At 35.3% G+C, this 18,338-nt stretch overlaps 1 protein-coding gene and 1 long non-coding RNA gene across 3 annotated transcripts in view; one reads left to right on the top strand and one right to left on the bottom strand.

The window, feature by feature from the left end:
- Positions 1-18,338, bottom strand: part of PBX3 (PBX homeobox 3) — a 219,770-nt gene that overhangs the window by 105,849 nt on the left and 95,583 nt on the right. The gene's annotated exons all lie outside the window — the stretch shown is intronic.
- Positions 15,747-18,338, top strand: part of LOC122233281 — a 20,455-nt gene continuing 17,863 nt past the window's right edge. The window contains exons 1-2 of the long non-coding RNA XR_006210829.1: positions 15,747-16,037; positions 17,386-17,472. This is a non-coding gene — a long non-coding RNA (uncharacterized LOC122233281). The remainder of the gene's footprint in view (positions 16,038-17,385; positions 17,473-18,338) is intronic.

Below are 18,338 nucleotides of genomic sequence, written 5' to 3'. Positions count from 1 at the left end.
CTTTATAGATGAATTATTATGAGGAAAACTCAAGTCAGACAAAGGACTTAGGAACCCAATCATAAGGTCAGCAAATTAAGTACTTTGGTATCATAAGGAAATCACCAAAGTATAGCACTGAATACTATGAAGCACGAATACAAATATTTTCAAGAGAAGTAACTGTTGACATTTCTGAAATTTTAAAAATTCTTAAAGTAGAAATATATTGCATTATAGCAAAGTTACAAACAATATCTGCCTTTTTAGAACAAAGCATGACCCTGTTAACTGGAAACGAGATATAGAAGCTGAAAACGATACATCTTCCACCTTCCTGGACACATACAGAGGCCTCTGGCAACTTTACCCATCCTCTAATAAAACAGCCAATATGACTGCTTCTCTGGTCTCCTCTTGCAATCTAGGCAGAGTTGTCTTTATTCACCTATTTTAACATGTCATATAACGTTACTTGTTTTTTCACTAGAATATAAATTCCACAAGGGCAGCAGATATATTTTAAGTTCCTCAAACAGTGATTAACATATGGTAAACATTCAATAAATAATAATTAGATGAATGAATTTAACTTCCATTTGAGGATAATACCATCCATTTTTTTTGTGTTTATTTTAGAGAGAATGCAGGTGGGTAAGGGGCAGAGAGCAGACAGAGAAGTAAAGAGAAAATCCCAAGCAGGCCCTATGCTGCCAGCACAGAACTCAATGTGGAGCTCAACCCCATGAACCATGAGATCATGACCTGAACCCAACTCAAGTGTTGGGCGCTTAACCCAACTCAAGTGTTGGGTGCTTAACCACACAAGCACCTGATAATGCTATATTTTAAATTAAGCCCTCCAAAAAAGTATAAAGTAATTAAAGACATATTTGTGATTACAGCACGTGTATAATACATGATAAAACTGGTGGAAAAGGCATCATGGAATATTATGTAGCCTCATAAATAGGATGACGTAGAGCTACACTTGCTAACATGAAAAGATGGCCATAATGTATTATGCAGTAAAAGATGCCAGATATCCAACAGTATAATGAACTCGTTTTGGAAAAATAATACATACATGTAAGTGTTTACCAGTATGTGGAAGAGTGATTATCTCTGAGTAGTGGGAATTTAAGTCACTGCTACTTTTCTCTTTATACTTTTCAGAGTTGTTTAAATATTTTAACAATATGGGAATGCAAGCTGGTGCAGCCACTCTGGAAAACAGTATGGCGGTTCCTCAAAAAACTAAAAATAGAACTACCCTACAACCCAGTAATTGCACTACTAGACATTTATCCAAGGGATACAGGTGTGCTGTTTCGAAGGGACACATGCACCCCCATGTTTATAGCAGCATTATCAACAATAGCCAAAGGATGGAAAGAGCCCAAATGTCAATCGATGGATAAATGGATAAAGAAGATGTGGTATATATATATACAATGGAGTATTACTCAGCAATCAAAAAGAATGAAATCTTGCCATTTGCAACTACGTGGATGGAACTGGAGGGTATTATGCGAAGTGAAATTAGTCAGCCAGAGAAAGACAAAAATCATATGACTTCACTTATATGAGGACTTTAAGAGACAAAACAGATGAACATAAGGGAAGGGAAACAAAACTAATATAAAAACAGGGAGGGGGACAAACCAGAAGAGACTCATAAATATGGAGAACAAACTGAGGGTTACTGGAGGGGTTGTGGGAGGGGGGATGGGCTAAATGGGTAAGGGGATTAAGGAATCTACCCCTGAAATCATTGTTGCACTATATGCTAACTAATTTGGATATAAATTAAAAAAAAATAATAATAAAATTTTAAAAATAATAAATCTAATAAAAAATAAGGAAATAAATTTAAAAAGATATTTTAACAATAAACAAAGACAATTTTGTGATCAGAAAAAGGTAAAACTGTTTTCTTTTTGGAAGACAAAAAACAGGACAGGAAGGCAAGCAGGTGGGCAGGTAAGTAACACACACTACATACATTTTCCTGACATATGCCCTAAGCCTAATTTAACTATATGATTCATAGAGGTCTTCTCACACCAACCACTTATAGAAACAGACTAGCAGCTAATGACAATTTCACACATTCTTCTATAGGTAAGACTAGGTAATCTTTATCTGTTCCAATCCTTAGCTATTTTATAGTACATCTGACATAATGCGTTTAGTGCGCCAGATGGGTGACACCATCCTCCCATTTATGAGGTGCATTGGGATCTTTTGAAAAGAGAAATGTTATGCCAAAAAAAAAAAAAAATCAGATCAGTTCTTCCTTATTACTGAAAGTCCCTTAAGGGCTATCGGAATAGAGTTCGTGCTCATTTAGAGAAGCTAGAAACATCCAGATTACCATTTAAACATACTAATAATAATTTTATAAATCATACTAAACTGGAATTATTATGGAAAGAAGCTTATATTTTCATCTATCTAATGAAGTACTGCAGATAAGGCTACAATCTATAATTTAGAACAAATACTGTCATAAAGATACTAGAGAAATTCCCTAAGAAATACAATTATTTTCTCTTGGATTATTGAATTTCTTTTCATAAAGATACATGGGTTAGGCCTAATGTAAGAGCATATTCAAATGTCAGTAATAGCTACTGACTCGCTCTCCAGGAAACAGGAAACATGACCTCTTCTTTTTAAGAGAATGAAGTTGGGTAGTTTCCTTGAGCCATCTGGCCTTATGGAAGTGATGAAATCAACCAATTCTAAGGATTTTTTACCATGAAGAGGTTCCAGAGCCAGAAGGTCTGGGTTCAGATGCTGGTGTGGCCACAAGTTAGCCAATTTAAATGGATGTGTACATAATAAGTACTCAGAACAGTGCCAGCACAATAAATGTTAGTATCATTGTCATGCATGTACAAATGGCAAAAGTGAAAGACAAAACTAGCTATGAGCACAGACAAAACTTGCCTGAGCACAGGCAAGTCACTTAACTCTGAGATCCAATTTGCCCATTTCTAAGCAAGAAGTTTAGACCAAATGATGCCTCACGTCATTCCTAGCTGTGTCCTCTATAATCTAAGGCATGTCAGACAGCCACAGTATATGCACTGATAAATTACCAAAATACCTTCCACACCATCTTTCAGAACATTTGTTCCATGGAACCCACTTTGCAACACTCTCTACTGTTTTATAATCCATGTTCCTCATTGTTACTTGCTTCTTTAAGGAGATAAGGACTTCTTGAGTTCAAACAACAATACCTACTTTGGAACTAAAAAGTTCTTACTGGCGCATTTATATAATTAGAAAAAAAAATATTTTTCTTAAGAGTGTGATTAGTAAAAAAGGAAAAGAAAATAAACACCTGGGCAAAGTTCAGTATTAAGAGAACAGAGGAAATTGTACGAGAGCTGTTGTGATGGCTAATGAAGCTGAGCATCTTTAAATGTACTCCGCAGACCATTTTAACAGTCATTTTTCTTTCCTGGAACCTTTCTTCCTAATTTTCCCAGTGCACAAACACACTTGATTAGCCACCGGACTTTCAAACTATCCAGATTTAATCACAGTAGCAATACTCTCACTGGCTACCTAGAATTCTTTAGTTCCTACTGTGGCTAATTGTGAATGTCATTAGTAGTGCTCACTGACATCCAGGTCTCCTCTCCCTCCAGGCACATGCTAAGATTGCACTCCCTGGCCCCTTGTGGTCAGCTATGTGACTGCGGCCAAAACTTTGTAAGCAAGAGTTATGAACAACTGTTACTTCTGAACTACCTTAAATTGCTGGCAGGACAACATCCCCAAAACTGCTTTCCTTCTGGGAAGACAAATGACAATGTCTGAGAGATGGTGGCTGCACTGTTAGCCTAGGTGCTATGTGACTACAATAGAAATACTGTGAACTAATTAGAAATATATATATTAGTATCTGCACCCAGTTCTTGGCATAGAGTTCCTAAAAACCTTATATTTTCCTAAGTGACAAAAGCACTAGGTGCATCTATTATTCTAATATTTGGCTCTTGATTGTGGTCCCTGATACAGGGCTTCGGAAACCCTTATAAATTCATAAACGATAGAAGCATCTTTTGTTCTAATGATGTGACTCTAGATGGGCTTCTGGATTGGTGCTCGTCACAAAAAGAGCAAGCCATAATTAGAAGCTTAGAATTTTCAGCTCTGCCCCTCCACCACTCCACTTCCCCAGAGAGAGGAGATGGACAGGAAATGGAATTAATGATTTATCATCCTATGTTATAAAAATCCTTAAAATCTGGGGTTCAGAGAGCTTTCAGATTGTTGAACACATTCACATACCAGGAGGATGATATACCTCAATTCCACAAGGACAGAGAAGTTCTTACACTCAGGAACCTCCCAGACCTCACCCTATGTATCTCTTAACCTGACCATCTGTCACCCTTATCATATCCTTTAATAAACTGGTAAACATAAGTAACTGTTTTCCAGAGTTCTGTGAGTAGTTCTAGCAGAGGAACTGAACTCAAGGAGGGGGTCATGGGAACCTCTGATTTATAGTTGATCAGTCTAGAAGCACAGGAGACAATCTGGACTTGGAATTGGCATCTGAAATGGGGTGGGAGCATTCTTGCAGGATCTAACTTGTGGGATGTAAAGGTGGATAGTGTCAAAATTGAGTTAAATTGTAGGACACCCAGCTGGTGTTGCAGAGAATTGCTTGGTGGGGGGAAAACCCACACAGAAGTGAAGCCATGTTGAGTAGTAAAAGAAGACACAGTAGGAAAGACTAGATGGCTTTTCCTAACTCAGCCACCCACAGACATACAATGGATATAGTTTGTTGTCTTGAAGCTATAAAGATTTGGAGGCTGTTTTTTTCAGTGTTATAACCTAACAGCCTTTCTCAGCTGGGGTTCCACAGAGAATTAAGCCTCACAGAAAATTAGCTGACTACAATTCCCCCAAGAATGGTATATAGTTAGTACCATTCTAGCACAGGAATGACAACAGGCCAACCTTAGTTAAGAAAGGCTCACCAAGCTTATCTTTGCTGATATAACACACATGTTCATCGTCCCTATGCTTATTCTAGAAAACAAGGCTAGAAGCAATAGCAGAACTTTGAAGTCAGGGCTCACTATAAATGTGTGCCATGTACTCGTAACTGAATACCCAATCCTGCTTAGACATTCCATTACAAGTGTGTTGATTGCCTTTGATAATGACCACAACAACACATTGCACAAGGCTGGGTAATGTGGTATCCTGTGGGATGGAATTACAAAAATATGGTTCAAATCGCAGCTCAGCCACTTACTACTTGTGCGATCTCTAGCAGGTCACTTTGCTTTTCTGAGCTTCCATTTATTCATCTACAAAATGGAAATATTAATAACTACCAGATAAGATTATTCTAAGGAGAGGGGCGCCTGGGTGGCTCAGTCAGTTAAGCATCTGACTTCAGCTCAGGTCATGATCTCACGGTTCGTGAGTTCAAGCCCAGCATTGGGCTCTGTGCTGACAGCTTAGAGCCTGGACCCTGCTTCGAATTCTGTGTCTCCCTCTCTCTCTGTCCCTCCCCTGCTCATACTCTGTCTCTCAAAAATAAATAAACATTAAAATATTTTTTAAAAAGATTATTCTAAGGAGATAAGAGTATATGTACTACCAAATGTAAGCACAAAGCTCATGTTAAAGAAATATTAAGTCCCTTCTTCAAATTCCCTATCTTACCCTTCTGAGGTCTTACAGTAGACATGTTCTTCATTACCTTTCCCTCTGAAGAGTATAATGGCAAAGCAGATATGCTCCCTATTTTCAGGGGCCACGGAGTAAAAGAAAAAAAAATTAGAATTGTGGTAAATTCTATGAAGGAGGGAGTCGTAGAATAACAGAGAAGATCTATTTTTAGCAAGAGTGGTTGAAAAAAGTCTCTCCAAAGAGGTGACATTTAAACTGAGACCTAAAAAATGAAAAAGAATCTAATCATTCTGCCTCATTGTACCATCTCTGTAACCTTGGCCTATCCCCAACTACCATTTCTCTCTCTCTACTACTCCCCATCACCTCCCATGGGTTACTTGACCTCTGACTGCAAACATGCAAAGCCTTAGACTTCTTTTTTTTTTTCTTTTTTAATGTCTATTTTTGAGAGACAGAGACAGAGCATGAAGAGAGGAGGGGCAGAGAGAGAGGGAGACACAACATCTGAAGCAGGCTCCAGGCTCCAAGTTGTTAGCACAGAGTCTGACACAGGGTTCGGACTCTGAATGGCGAGATCATGACCTGAGCTAAAGTCAGATACTTAACTGACTGAGCCACCCAGGTGCCCCGCCTTAGACTTCTTGATAGGCAGAAGGAATGGTCACAAACCTCATTTGAGTTACAGTCATCTCTAACTATCAATTTCTATTTGGCACCATTAAAGATATTCAGCAGGATGGCCAAAATCAAAAGTAGGGCTTCCCAAAATAGAATATGCATTTACTTTCTAGAAATAAGTTTGACTTATAACTCCATTCATTTAAGTGCACTGATTTAAAAAAAAAAAATTTGTCATATTACTTTCATATCCTGAAAACCCCCTGCTACTGTTCAGAGGCAGTTTCCTTGTAGCATTATGCTAACATATATAAAATATGCCCATGTGTCAGCATACAAAAGATGGGCAGTAAGCTTTGAAATTGTAGCTTAAATGGTATCATGGGTAAATGAGAGGTACAATGGATAGCCATGTTTTTAATTGAATGCTTACTAAAAGCTTGTATAATACTCAGAACTTAATATTAATTTGCCCATGGACTAAATATTTCCTGAAATAATATATGCATGTTCCCTTTTTTAAGTGGGAACATTTCTACAGCAAAGAAGGTCAGCCCCACTCCAAATAACTCCACGTTTTTTTAAATGTTTATTTATTTTGAGAGAGTACTTCAGCACATGTACACACGCATGCGAGTGGGAGAAGAGCAGAGGGTGAGGGAGAGAGAATTCCAAGCAGGCTCTGCGCTGTGAGCACAGAACCCTACACAGGGTTCGATCTCACAAACTGTGAGCCGAAATCAAGAGTCAAACACTTAACTGACTGAGCCACCCAGGCATCCCTCCACCTTTTCTGAACTGATATACCTTTTATGCTCATAATTTAAAAGTGCCTATTTGTTTGCCAAAGAAAATATCTTGGCAGATCATAAAATCCCTTAATTTGCTCATAATGTATTTACATACATTTTTAGTTGAAAAATCAAAATGCTACAGAGAGATACAGAAATTCAGTCCAAGTCACTAGAAACAGCCTTTAATATTTTACTATAGTTTATCATTAACATGTTACAGCTACATGATAAACACGTGTACATTAGCTAGCAGTTTCACACATACAATTCTACTCCACCAAGAGTACCACCAACAGGAATGTTTTAAGGAAATGACAGTAAAGATAACAGCACACGTTTATATAATTTTTAAGGAAACGTTTTTGAAATCTGAAGAAAACAATCTTAAAATATTCTATAAGTGGTATCGGGTGTGAGAAAGCATAACACAAATGTTACAACTTCTGGAGAGATGATCTGTGGGAAGGGTGGAGAGAAAAGGAATGTTACCTGTTATCTCTGAAGAGCTGACTCTCTTTATAAATACTGTCTGTAATATCTCCTTTCTACCTATATCTGAAGTCCTCTGAAACCCAAATCCTACTCTGAGGAATTTCGGTGCCCTTGCACTCTGTCATACATGTTCACTATCATCAAGTTTTGAATGGGGGTGAAGCTGAGGAAGCTAGGTATATCTTCCTAATTTAAAACCATAATTGACTTTCAAGAAATTAAATTGTATTCTCTTTTTAAAATCACAGACCATACTGCACGAAGGAACGAATATTACACTGAAATTGGGCAGGCATACCAACCAAAAGCATTTCCAGATGGCAAAGAATTCACTGAAACGAGAATTACAGAAGTATATTCAAAGCAAATTCTGTCTTTGATAATTTAGAGGCAGCCATGATAACCACTATTTGTACATGACAGTCATATGAAATAATAAACCTTGCTAGCTATAAACATTACCAAATTCTGACACTATTGATTTATTATGTCTAACAGTGACATCAAACCAAACAACTGACAGAAACAATGTTACAGCTTTAAGAGCAGTTTGTCAACGATTAATACTGCCAAACGGGGTTTAGCTTTATGCTGGGACCGCTTGTCTAGCAGTTGTCAATCCAAGCAAAAATTACTACTGCCACACGTCTGCTAACACAGGCCCGAGGCGCCGCTCCGTTAGCCCTCATTACCCCGATCACTGCAAATACAGATGCAAGGCCAGTCCCTATTTAATATGCGTGTTAATTATGCAAATTATTAATTGGACTGGTGCTTGAGGACTTGTGTTTATGCCCAGATTAGAGTCAATAACTGTATCACACAGCATTCTGAGCCTGACCTGTGACAGAAATAAAGCTGTGCAGAAAGCAACATTTTTCTTACCCTCTTCTAGTTCAGCACACTAGCTCTAGATAGAGTATTTCACATTGATTCGGAAAGAGGCCTCACATGGGAGACAGAGAAACCACAAAATATATCTTTTATTAATACATTTATCTGTTAATATTCCTTGCCTGATATGGTTCATAATTATTTACAACACTCATTAAATTACTTTACCAAGTCTATTGTTTCTATAGCAAAGATGTTGAATGCATTAAGTGTTAAAATACATTTTTATAGTTATTTTTTTCCAATAAGGCTAGGGTTTTGGTCCTATTTATATTACATGTCCATAAAAATTGTATGACATGATATTATGTTGTAAATTTTTTTTTACTTAAAAAAAAATCATATAGATTTAAACCTCCAAAGATGGAGAGCAAAGCTATAAGGTTTTTCCAATTAAAATTTACAGCAGACAATGTTGTAAATTTTATACAGTTGTAATGCTTGCTGCAGTTGTACTGAAATGGGAACTATTGATCAGTATGATTTCCCAGGATACATGAAGGGGGAACAAGGTATTGCACAAACAGAAACAAAACTTTCATTTGTAAAGCTTTCTATTAGACTTTACTGCCCTCATTTGGTTCTAGATGCATCTATCTAAACAGGAAAAAAGTCATATTCTCCCCACAGAATTACAATAAAAGCAAAAACAAAAACCAAACAACAACAAAACACACACACACAGTTAATCAAAAGTAACACTTGTGCCCTAGTAAAAGCAATTTTGATAGACTGTCAAGATGATATCTATAATGTGATGAACAGATAATCAATTATCATTTGAAGGAATTTTTTAAAAAGGAAAAAGCCTTGAACTTCAAAATGAAAGCAAATCAACATTAATTAGAATAATGCTAGTAAAGCATATAATAATGGAAACATTAATAATATATTTATAATATTAGAAGTCATTTCTAGGAATATGTTAAAGTGCTCTATAAATTTTGTAAATATGTTGTTAGACTTTAGGACGTTCTTTTTTGAATGTTTATTTATATATTTTGAGAGAAAGAGATCAAGCATGCACAGGGGAGGGGAAGAGAGAGAGAGAGACAGAGAGAGAGAGAGGAGAGAATCCCAAGCAGGCTCTGTGCTGTCAGCGGAATCCGATGCAGGGCTTGATCCCATAAACCGTGAAATCATGACCTGAGCTGAAATCAAGAATCAGACGTTTAACCACCTGAGCCACCCAGGTGCCCCTATATGTTATATGATTTATATAAATTAAATTATTGGCATAAAGAAACTGGAAAACATGGTCTGCAAAGATGTGCTAATGAAAATATCACAAGCTCTATGTGAAATCAGATATACTAAAGTTATGCCTTCTTGGACTGATTCCTAACTAAAAACGACATGTAAGTTCTGATTCCCTTCTGCCTGGTTTTGTGGCAGTTTTGCTGGTGACTTTGTTTGACCTTACAAATAATATAGAATGGCTTTAAGTTATTCAACCAATAAAAGATACAGAATTCATGTCCAGAGAGTTCCATGAAGATATGCCAGAAAGAGAAAATTAAGCTGTCTTAATTTAACTTGGTCACTCCATGTTTGATACAGTCTAGCTCACTGGTAATAAAAATATCTACAGTTTACCAAATACCAACTTTTTCACAGGCTCTTTTCATAATACCCTGACAAACAAATTAGATATTACTACATTTTTTATAATGAGAAAACTAACTTTCAAAAAAGTTCAATAATTAGTTCAAAGTCATAACTGTAATAAAAAAATAAAAGGAGGGGTGGTTGTAACCCAAGGCAATGTGATATCAGAACAAAAGCTCTTTAAACTCAATCTAGCTGTCAATTGTCCTAAAAGACAATGCTTAAGTACAAATGAACATATAAATGGGAAAAGAAAGTAGTAACTTTTTAGTCTCTCTGAAAAATCTGAGACAACTAAAGTTATCTAAGATGCATCAAACATATTCATTCAATGACAATTATAAAAGTGTATTTAAATCACCAGGGATGGTGTTTTAATGTTAATGTTAATTCCTACAATTCGTGGTATTTTCAGTAACAATTTTGCAAATACAAGTTTAAAGACAATTATTTAGGATCATTGGAAATTTTTTTAAATTAAAAATAAATCCATGACTCAAATGATAGATCTATCTTGATACAGGGCATGGTACTCTCCAAAGATTCCAATCAGTGTCATGTGCGTGTGCATGGCTAGTCTATCGGAGCCAATTAATGTTCCTTGTTGAAATAATGCACAGTTTTTCACATTAATGCTCATTTATTAACTAATATTGGGCATTAAAGTATCGACTTTCTAAAATATGGTCTGAATCTTAAGGACTGAGAACAAACTAAGGTAGTTGGGGGAGAGGGGAAAGTGGGTGATGGGCAGGGAGGAGGGCACTTGTTGGGATGAGCACTGGGTGTTGTATGGAAACCACTTTGACAATAAAGTATATTTTAAAAAATAATAAAATATGGTCTGAAAATTCTTTATCTGGGTATTATTTAAATACTTTTTAAAAAACGTTTATTTATTTTTGAGAGAGACAGAGTGTGAGCAAGGGAGGAGCAGAGAAAGAGAGAGAGACACACACACAGAATCTGAAGCAGACTCCAGGCTCTGAGCTGGCAGCACAGAGCTTGAACCGGGTCTTAATCCCATGGCCATGAGATCATGGCCTGACCTGAAGTTGGACACTTAACCGACTGAGCCACCCAGGAGCCCCTTAATACTTGTTTTTTGTGATAACTTATACATAATTCAAGAAGCTAGCAAGTGATAAACATTCATTCACAACCATGAAAAAAATTCTGAAAAAGAAAGGTCAACATAAACATAAATGATAACAACTTTTAATGGGGATCCTTAGCCCTTTTACTCAGATGATTATAATTTTTCAACTTCAATCTGACATTGAAATTTTGTATTATTAAACTTTGTACTTGGATAATTTTGAAGATTGTTTTTCCTTTCTCTTTCCACCTAAAGTCATCCAAAAGTTTGAATTATCAGGGCCCTTTATGGCGTCCAGGTCTGGGTGTATTTCAGTGTGTTCTAAGTATGTATAGTTTCCTAGCAGATGGCTAACCCTGTTTTTGTAAAAATGACTACACAAAATTGCAGCATTTACACTGTTTTGGACCTTGTCTTCCTGGTGACAGTTTCTACAAAAAAGATAACATTAGAGTAAAAGTATACTTAGGGACATAGCGTTAAGAACTATGGGCTATATTTTGAGATAAATCAGTAAGATCCTAATGTGTCAACATTATTTATAAGAGTCACTCTTTACACTTAAAGAAATTCTAAATTCAAGTCACAAGTGTAATTTAAATTCTGATGGATGGAAAAAGATGGTGAAGCACAATACCAACACATCCAAGGTCAATGATGTGACCTCAAGGTGGGCCAGTAAGTCACACACTATACACATTAACTCAACCAGACAATGCTGCAAATTGAGAAAAAAAGAGAATTTACTTAGACACTGAAGGATACACATCTCTTAACAAAATGTTGACAAAAAAACATTAAAAGCAAACAATCGTCTTGCCTTATACTAACCTAGAGTAGTAAGTCTGTGCAGATGGTATTATATGCTAATTAACAAAAACAAAACAAAACAGAGTTTGTTATTAGCATTTACAAATTCCTGAGGCAGGTAATCTGAGCATGCAATCACTATCACATACAGTGTTTAGAAACAGAGGAAAAATTTCAGAAAAACAACTGAAAAAATTTCTGAAAAATTTTTCAGAAAAATTCAGAAAAAAGTTTCTGAAAAATTTTCAGAAAAATTTCCTTTCGGAAATACTCTCATAAAAAGTTATAACAACTATGAACGTAACATTTCCTGGAAAAAAATCAAATTTTGTTTCACTTTATGTAACATGTTTCAGGACAGCATAAAAACAATGTGAGAAACTGACCTGAAACAACACCCACCTTCAGCGCTTCGGGAGACTGCATATCAGCCAATAGTTTTTCAAAGACTGAACCCACCTCCCTTTGATGTGCAATGGTACTAAAAAAGTAACACATTCAGTGTTTAGGAACCAGAATCTCATTCACACTACAGTGCTTATTCCAAATCTAGTCAATGATTCTGAAAGCCAAATTGCCTGTATTTAGTACTGATCAGTTATAATACAGAGAATGTACTAATTTAGATAACCTCCCACATTAACAGCTTGAATTAAAACAGGTAGTGAGAGACAACATCCTATTATAAAAGGGAAAAAAGAAATAACAATGGATGGATCTAATAATGGGAAAAGATAACAAAGACCTAGGATTCTAGCATCTGGCACTAAATGAACTTTTTTGTAAACTGAATGGCGGTTTCCAAAACTGCTCCAAGCATCATTCCTTTGCCAAGGCAGTAAACAGCTTTTATCAGCAATAATGATGGCATAATCCCAGCTAAAAAGGAAAGTAACATATGGCAGCAGCCCTCCAAATACCATCCCGACAAAGTAGGGGGCATTTTTATTACAGCGTCCACTTGCAGAAAATCTGCCAGACATCTCTTCCTTTTTTCTTCTCTTTTTATTTATTTGTTTTTAAACAGGTTATATCATCTTCTCTAAAGTGAATACCACATTTGGGAATTTTAAACCAATGATTTCTTTTTCTTAAAGCCACTCACAGACTTACACAAAGAAACTGCCGCATCTAATGATAGCTAATAAAATACAATGGAACTGCCTATTAAAAAAAGTCAAAAATTTTTGTAAATCTCTAAATTTACAAAACAAATGCTTTTAATTAAGGACATTAGGACCTAGCATAATGACAGATGCAAAGTGAGCACCCAAGAAATAATGAATTTTAGAGGCTAATAAGAGCTCTCCAGAAATTCAGGTGAAAAAGTAACACAGACACAAAATATCACTTGGTATAAAGCTGATAAACAATGAACTACAGTAAACTGCAAAGACACATGATCTTAATCTTATTTGTTATGTGTTAAAATGTCAGGCTTCATAATATATAGCACTGACCAAAACAATCACAGTGAAGTATTTTTTAGGCCAACATACTGTTTATCAATAAAAGTATAAAGGAGGATACTTCTATAAAATATCTTCTAATGGCCTGTGGGGTGGACTAATGAATCATAAATCCTACCTTGGTTTTCAATGACAGACCTTCTATTCTCATTGACAAGTCAATGGCTATCTTTTTTACCTAGGCTCTTAATCTTTTCTTCATACCTTAGAAATATAATCTGAGAATGACGACAATCTATTTTGATTCAGATTTTAGATGTTGTAACGAATGGATTTGGAAAATCCGTTTACTAATTAATACAGTAATTATCATATCCTTTACATGTATTATCTTACTGTACACTTAGCCAAATGCAAACCTTTGTTTACTTCAGGCAAATTTATTAGCTAATGGAGGAATCAATGAAAAAGTAAAAGAATGTTAATATTTTTGACATCTCTACCTATAAATATTTTTTCAGGCTGAAAAATGTATCTAATAGCACCACTCACTGATGTGCACTACAGTTTACCACAGTGTCTATATTTCTGTTGTCAGTTTTACAGTATCTCCCTTCATTAAACCTATCAAGTTTTCCTTTTGATCATGCAACCAAGGCCAGAAGACAGATATCTTCCTGGAACAGAGCAGTCTGCCAAGTCTTTCACAAGACCAGCTTAACCTCCCTATTGATTTTTTCAACACTGCAGCCATTCATTGTTTGTGACATTTGGCTGTCGGCTCTTTAACACCCTTCAACCAAATCAATTTCATATTTTTGTCAATGCTCTGCAAGAGGATGAGTAAAACTAGGAACAGACTTAGCATGATTTAAAATGTTGATTTTCTCAAACAGTTTTATCTTTAGTTTTTATAAGGCTTATAAACTTAATTCATGTGCTTACTTATACTTCTGCAAAAAAACAAGATAAGCATTATAAATTATAATTTTTCAGGAAGATCTTGGGGGGGGAGGGATTATAATTTTCCAGTATAGTACTAACCTGATTTTTATTGAATCTTTAAAATTTGTAATTTTCATAATGTCAATGAATTCTTATAGAACCACATACTGCTTGACCTAAATACTACTACATGAAAATAGCAATGTTTTCTGTGGTTGGGATATTTGTAAAATATGTAAGAAACACTATGAGAGACAACATACACAATATCATCATTACTATATTTTCAAAAGGCAAACCATTGTCAAAAAAGCACAATTCAGCATTTTGCTCAACCTTGAGTCTGAACTTTCTGTGTACCTAGATACTAAATGCTAAATGCCACAGTCTACCTTCAGGCTGCCAATGCAAAAACTACTTTTGACATCACTTAGAACATGTGGAAATCAAAGATACATATGTTCAAAATTGTGCCAAATCTCCCACCATTCAGAAAATTCAGCAGACTCTCATGGACACAGATAAAGAAACAAAACTCAAAATACTAGGCATTTTCACTTTATTTCTGTCAATAAATTTTAAGTTACAATTCTGCATTAATTTCTAGTAGGTTGCCTGCTTTTGGTGTTAATTATATACCAAAAAAAAGGCTGAAATCTTAAAAATCACAGTAACTCATCTAAATATATATTTAAAGACCAAAAAAGTGAGTTAATAACTTGAAAAGCCTGATGTTTCCTTTGAATCATTATATATTATATACATATAATATGTAATTCTTCAAAATGCACTATAATCTAATAATACCTATAGTGTGCTGGCATATGAATAGATGTTCCAAAAACATCCAAACATAGCTATGCTGAAGAGTAAGTAAACACTTAAAAGTTGCAAAGGTGATCTTAAGTGTAAGCATTTATCTAACACATTTGAACCATTAAAAACACAAATTAAGAATCTGGCAATTCATATAGAGTTGATGGAGTCTTTGGAAATACAATGCATATACGTACTTAGGGTGTTGCCAAAATAGAAATACCTACATTTCATCAAATCTAAGGCACCATTGTTTGAATCATAAGGCACCTCATGAATTTATGTGCTATTGTATGTAAAAAAATTTTTTTTTGCCAATTACAGCATGATATGACATCAATCGTTAGAGGCATCCTAATCTCAAAAATGTTAAAATGCGAGGAGGAAATGAACACCTTCAAACCACTGAAACATGGTCATGATGAACTGGAAAAACACCTACTCTTGGTTCTTTATGTGTGCCATTTTAAAATGTGCACGTTAAGTATTGTGACATAGCACCTCGAGTCACTTTGAAACATTAACATGACCTTTTGCCTAACAAACGGACTCCCACATTATCCTTTGACTCCTTATGGATCTGCTGCTATATGAAATACAGCCCAGTGAATAAAGCTCACCTGAGGAAACCCTATCATATCTATTATATTTGCAAATACATCATTCTGAGAACTTCAACTAAACAACTAAAAATCTGTGGTATATTCTCCACAGCAATGCTTATGGAAGAATCATTTTGGAATAAGAACTTACGTTTGAATAAAGTTTGCCACTCATCGGTTATATGATCCTCGGCAACCTCCTTAACATCTCTGAGCCTCTCTTGTTTTCATTGATAAAAACGGAAATAATATCTGCCTCTCAGGCCTACTGAAAGAGTGAAATGAGAATAAGGTATGTAGAAATTCTTAATAGAATACTTGGCATACTGTGAATGTTCAATAAATGCTTTTCCTTTCTTCTCACTATCAAGATTTTGCAAAACCTGCAATGAAACCATACAAAAGCTAATGAATGGTTTACTCGAGATCAATCAGATATACATTTTTTAATCTTTTGCTTTTAAACTAAGCTTTATGCCCAATGTGGGGCTTGAACTCACTACCCACCCCCCGAGATCAAGAACTGCATGCTCTATTGACTAAGCCAGCCAGGTGCCCCTCTGATAAACAATTTTTATTTTAGATGTTGCTGATAGCTCCTCGGAAATCATGTTACATTATCATAGAATGCATATGGCAGCCAGTTGCGTATGTAGATGCCCAAGAATGTAAAGTTCCTCTAAGGCAGGAATTTGTTCTGTTCACTGTTACATCTCTAGCATCTAGAACAATACCTACCACATATTAGGCACTCAGTAAATACTTTTTAATGAATCAGGATTTCAAAGAATTTTTAATTTCCAATCCCACAGTAAATTTTAACTTAGTAGCAACTCAGTGAAGACAATGCAGTAAAAGACTATTTTTTTCACCTCTTCCATCCAAAAATTACTGACCATGACAATGTTAATCTTTTTAGTAATAATTCAACAGCAACACTCTAACTAATTTAACAACTATTTATTGAGCATCTATCATCAGAATAGCACGGTGCTAAATATTAAAGAAAAAAATCCTAAGTAGCATAACAATTGGTGTCTTCATGGAAAGACAAAATAATAATGTGCAAGAAACTAGAGATGACTCTGCTTCAGAATGAACCATATAGACAATAGTTTCCCCCCTGGAAAACTAAAAATTAAAATAATTTAGAACAAGTTAAAAAAAACAAAACGTGGAAGATTGGTGCAATCTAGAGACCGTATATAATAAAGTGATAATAGGTCAGTGACATGCTAATCCAGAGCGACTGATCATTATTCAAGAGACAACATGGGAGGTTTAAAATACTCTACCCTATGTAAAGTCTTCAGATTCCAAACCAGAGATTATTAGCCCTATAAAGCAGAAGTGGAAATATTTCACTCAAGGTAACTTATGCAGGGTAAGGGAGCATCAAAGAACTAGATGTGAACAATTAACATGTTACGTCCAGCAATGACTGTAAGGTCAGCTTATCCTAGCTCCTGTTCAATTGAACATGTTTACTGATACTACTCTGTGCCAGGCCCTGTGCGAAGCATCTGGATGTACAAAGATAGTAAGAAACCTACCTATCACAAAAAGCTATTAGAGGAGATACCACTTAATTTAGATCGCAGTGATCTATTTGTAACTCTGCAATTACAACTCTTCTACAGGTTAATTTGTGGATTAAAAGATGGGACAAGATAGTCCACTAGAGAAGATCCAGCTTCAAGATCATGCTTTGCTCACTTGAACAAATGGTAAGGGAAAAAAAAAAGTATAAAACAAGTAAATGACTTTTGTGGAAAAGTTGAAAAATACAGACAAGTATAATAATGAAAATGTAAAGAATCCTACTTCTACTACTGAGAGATAACTACAATTTAAATATTTGGTCTTTTTTTCCCAGTATTTTTTCTCCTTATATGAAAAAACTTGGAAAAAAAAATCTAAGAACACATTACACTACTATTTTATAAACTGCTTTATAAATTTAGCAAACTTTATAAACATAGCAAAATATTTCATATTATTAGGTATTCTTTATTTTTAAAAATTTTTAATGTTTATTTTTGAGACAGATTGACAGAGTGCGAGTGGGGGAGGGGCAGAGAGAGAGAGGGAGACACAGAATCTGAAGCATGGTCCAGGCTCTGAGCTGTCAGCACAGAGCCCAATGTGGGGCTCGAACTCACAAACAGTGAAATCATGACCTGAGCCGAAGTTGGACACTTAACCAACTGAGCCACCTAGGTGTCCCTAGTAGGTATTCTTCTGAAACATGATTTAAAATAAGTATATAGAATAATAATAATAATAATAATTTATTTTAACCATAATTTAACCATATCACTGTTGGATATTGATTGTTTACAATTTTGTCTTATTAGGAATAGTGTCGCAACTTAAACCACTGAGTAATTTAATAATAGATCTAGGGAAGTTTCTCCGCACAGATGATTCTAACAAATGAAAAAGGAATAATAGAATTAAAATATCTCTATTTTGTAATCCCAAATAAATCAATAGATATAGGCATTGAGCATCAATAACTATCAACATCACAAAAAAAGGAAAGAAAAGCAAACTTTATGTGCCACCTGATATAAGAACATAACACAATCTA

This window comes from Panthera tigris, chromosome D4 (genome assembly GCF_018350195.1).
Source record: "Panthera tigris isolate Pti1 chromosome D4, P.tigris_Pti1_mat1.1, whole genome shotgun sequence".
Classification (NCBI taxonomy): Eukaryota; Metazoa; Chordata; class Mammalia; order Carnivora; family Felidae; genus Panthera; species Panthera tigris.
Note: the sequence above shows the minus strand (reverse complement) of the source record. Positions and strands in the feature narration are given on the sequence as shown.